This window comes from Marmota marmota, unplaced genomic scaffold (assembly GCF_001458135.2).
Source record: "Marmota marmota marmota unplaced genomic scaffold, marMar, whole genome shotgun sequence".
Taxonomy (NCBI): domain Eukaryota; kingdom Metazoa; phylum Chordata; class Mammalia; order Rodentia; family Sciuridae; genus Marmota; species Marmota marmota.
Genome location: NW_026005626.1, coordinates 128131 through 132821, shown reverse-complemented (window position 1 = coordinate 132821; position 4691 = coordinate 128131). Strand labels below are relative to the sequence as shown.

At 38.9% G+C, this 4691-nt stretch overlaps 1 pseudogene; it reads left to right on the top strand.

Annotated features, from left to right (window-relative positions):
* Positions 1-1241: 1241 nt before the first annotated feature.
* LOC107160770 overlaps positions 1242-4691 on the top strand; it is a 9426-nt pseudogene continuing 5976 nt past the window's right edge.

Here is a 4691-nt window from a genome sequence, read left to right as displayed (position 1 = left end):
TGCTGGTACACTGTCCTCTGGCTAACAGGTTCATTATCTCCCATCTTGTTCCTTTTATTCCTTTGTTACTAATAATCATATCTTACTTTTCAAACCCAAACCTAGCCCAAAATGTTATTCCAATAGAAACTGTATTTAAGATGCAGTATGAAGAAATTTATGGCCTGACTCACTAGAGCAGTTGAGAGTGATCCAAGCTGTCCTGTCCAGGTTTCTGGTACTCCCCAGGGGGACCCAGGTAAGGAAAGACCCCCAGGAAGGAAAGGTATGTTTGGAAAATAATTACTTACTGCCCCTAGGTTTCAACTCTGGATGAACCAGCTATATATGCCAGGGTAGTGCCATGCCACCAGACACCAGAGTACACACTACATTCTCCCTGTAACCACAGGATGAAATTAGAAAGACAGGACAGAGAAGAGAGCATCAACACTCCACAGGCTTTCCTAAGTTAGCAGGTAAAGCAGATAGCCTGATATTTCAGAAAAAAAAATATAGAAGGAAAGCAACATTTCCTGTATATATATATATATATATGCTTTAAAATTATAGCTTAAAAACCACACTTCAAGAGTAAGTAAATAAATAAGATTAGGACTTAGTTATAAGGAAAAAATTAGAAGTCCCAGTCTCATACATAAGTCTGGGTCATATAAGTCCTAATCTTATAAATAAGTCTATATTAAAGCAAGAACATCTCATTATACAATTCACAAAAGTATAATATGTTTACAAGGCAGGCATGTGGAATAGGAGTCTCTGATCTTCAGTATCACTCTCTTCAGCCCAATAGTAATGAGCCCTTTTCCTGGTAATTGATGATGGTAATTGGTGTTGTCTTGGGAACCTGCATTCACATTCTTGCCTTCAGTGTGATTAATAGTATACAATACATTTCATAATTTATGTATAATCTATATATAATGGCTGATACTATCTATATAAATTCATTCTTTCTAAAAAATCATCTTTTTCGGTATTGGGGAGAAAACCTAGGACTGCATATATGGTAGGCAAATGCTCTACCACAGAGATGAGCTCCCAACCCATTAAAAAAATAATCAGTTTTGTAGTTGGGGCTGGGGCTCAGTGATAGGGTGCTCACCTCACACATGAGAAGCATTTGCTAAAAAGTCAGTAAGATGTTAAAAAGGGGTAGTAGGAGAGAATACCATTGATTGTTCCTGATCCTAGTGGGAAAGTTTCAAGTTTATTATCATTAAAAATGAGGTAGGGTTGATATGGCCACCAGTGCCCAGGTGGCAGGAGTAGACCACAAGCTGGGACAAGTCGCCAACACTGAGGTAGAACTCACCCAAGCCCAAGGGCAGAAAGTTGAGGGAAGGAGGTAAGGCCCAGTGGGGTGACTATGCTACTGGTTGGGATTCACTGGTGCAAGCCCAGGCAAGGTCTCTGTGTTTCCAGGCAGAAGGCAATGTTTGGCAGAGCCCAACCCTTCATGGAATTCTGAGTACTTGGATCATAATTGACTCCTTGGTGCTCCAGGAGGTTCAGAGCAGAGGTGGATAGAGACTGAGGTGGTTTTCAGAGAGAGTCTGATGGCTCACTGAAATTGTGACAATAGTGTCCCGGTTTAGAGGCCTAGGCTCTGGCTTGGGCCACTCTTTGGGCCAGGTGGGAGGCAGGTTGGCTTCCCTCACTAGCAATATCTCCAAAGTCACCGAGGATGAGGTTCTCAATGATTTCAAGAATGAAGAAGCAGGTTTATGTAATTATTGGAGAAAGAATCTTGAAGATACCAAAATGGATGTTCAGATATGACAATGAAAGACTTAAAAACTATTGTACTGAGCTGGAAGAAATGTATGCAGCATAAGAGCTACAGATCCAACATCAATCTCAAAATTATAGGAATGAACTGGAAGAGAAAGAAGTAGAAATAAGGCCACATAAAGCAAGGCAGTTTGCACTAGAAAATGAGTTGTTCACACTGCAGTCAGTAGATTCAGGAGAAGGTGGGTTACTAGCAACCACTGCCCAATCTTCCTTCAGTAATGAGATGAGTCAATTTTCAGCTTTTCCCAGTGATGACATGGACTTCAGGGACATCATTTTATCACAACAAGAAATCAACAGGCTGTCAATTGAAGTTTCAAGACTTGAATCGCACATTAGCCATTGGAGGGATATAGCTCAGGCAAAGGGAAAACATAATTCTGATCAAAGTGAAATCTGCAAACTACAAAATACTATAAAGGTACTTGAACAAAAACAAAGTCAAGACCTTGATCATCATCAAGAGGAAATATCAGTTTAGCAGAATGCACATCAAAAAACAAAAACAAAAACAAAAAAAAAATGGGTAGAGATAAATTGCCGATATCAATAGAAACTAAATGACTATGTAGAAAGGATTGAAAATAAGTTCAAGGTGACTCAGGAGTTACAGTAACTGATGAGTCTAAAATCGGTGAGATGGGAAAAAAAAACTATTCAGGTTCTACAAACTGAAAATGTAGAGTCTTTGACAAAGATGGGAGAATATAAGGATCAAATAAAAGACATAATTAAAAATTATCTTTGGCAGAAAATGACAGAGATTTCTTGAAGAGGGAAAAAGAGCAGCTCAGTGTGGAAATGTGACAAATAAATGAACAGTGTGAAAACTTGGAACTGGAATGTAGTCAATTACAGCTTTCTCTGATGGAGCAGAAAGATGAGGAATTTAAGAATTTGCAAAAAAAAAAAAACATTGAATAAATAAAAGCCCAGTTGCAGGAAGACACACACAATCAATACTCCAACAGACAATTCTGATTGATTTCAAAAAACAAGTTAAAGCCTTCCTATAGAAAATGGAAGTGAAGAACACAACCTGTATAACTATGAAACTGAAAAATAAATGAAAGAAATCCAAGAACGAGAACTTGATATTCAACTTCTAAATGAAAAGAATTTATCTTTAACCAAACAGACTGATCAGCTGTCCAAAGATCAAGTTGGCAAACTCACGCAAGTTATCCAGAAAAAGGATAGGGAGATACAAGCTCTTCACACTAAAATTTATTCAGGGAAAGTTTGTATGATTACATCACAGCTTTTGTCTGCATTATCACGTATCTCCCAGTTTTCAGAGGTCAAAGAGCTGAGACAATCACTGCAAGAAAAAGATGCCACCATTAGTATGCTCCAGGGAAGTAACCACAGGTTGTCTGATGCAACTGCTGCTACCTCCAAGAGAAACAAGAAAGAACATGAACAATCAGATTCCAAAATTAAACAGCTTAAGGAAAGACAAGATCTGTTACAAAATTCACTGAGAGAAAAAGACCTCTTAATCCAAGCCAAAAGTGATCAGTTAGTTTCTTCAAATTCAAACTTCACTAACAAAGTGAGTAAAAATGAGTTGTAGAGGCAAGCAATTACTAACCTCAAGGAGAGAATATTAATTTTAGAAATGGACATTTCTCAACTAAAAGGGGAAACTGAAAAAAATAATAGAAACATCCAAATAAAAGGAAATGTAGAATTAAGCATTATAAGAGATGAACATGAAGTTTTCTGTGATGCTACAAGAACAAGAGTTGGAGTTCCTTTTGATGAAGGAGAAAGCTTTTGACTTTGAGCAACTGTTACAAGAAAAAGTACAGGGAAAGGCTGGGGAATAAAATTGGCTTTTAAATGCAGTTGAATACATGCAGGAGAAGACCATTCTATATCAGCAGGAGACAGACCAACCAAGTTGTCCCTAAACAACCAACAGATGGAAAAGAGAACACTCCAGCAAGAGATTCAACATTTAAATGACAAAGAAATACACTTAATGAGGAGGTACAAAGACTGGGGAGCCATCTTTTAGAATCAGAAGGTTCTTACATCCAGGAAATTTAGGCTGAGAAAAGAGAGAGATGAACCTGAGAGAAAAAGTCACACTATTGGAGGAAAGGCTATTTTCCTTTTCTAATGCAAGTCATCAACCCAGTGTGAAGGCAGAGTCCCTGCAGAAACAGGTGCATTTACTCTTCCATTAGAGGGATAAGAATGTACTGCAGCTTTCGCTCTACCAGGAACAAGTAAAGCAGTATACCATGTTATTAACTAACTGGCAATGGTTCTAGAGCATTTCCAACAAGAAGAAAAAGCTATGTATTCAGCTGAATTAGAAAAGGAAAGACAATATATAACAGAATGGAAGGAAAAGACAGAAAATCTAGAGAGCTATTATTATTACAGAAACATTTGGATGAAGCCAACGGTGTGTTGGATTTAGCAACCAGATGTACACAACAGTTACATCTAAAGGAAAAACAGATTGAAGGACTTAAGAAGCACAACGAGCTCTCTCTGGCTAGTCTCTTCTGTAAACCACGCTACCGCAGTAGGTGGCTGGAGGCGGGACCTAGGAAAAGCCATCCAGAGCTGGTTTTGAGGAAAAATTAACTAAAAATGGAGTGTTGATCTAACATGGTGGTGGGTGCTGAGAGATCAATTCTGTGACCTCTTCAGCTGTGCGGGCAAAGGGAGTCTTAAACCAAATGAATGCTGTTTGCTCAGGATCACTAGGAAATACTGGGCTGAAGTGGCCCTAGGGAGAGCAGTTTGTGACCCTCAGAACCCATACTGAGCCCAGAGCAGGTGAATTCAGGCTCCCCATACACAGTTTCTGGATGCTTGTCTGTGTCTCGCTGCCAAAACACTGTGACTAAGCACCTCAGCACTACAGACACTCC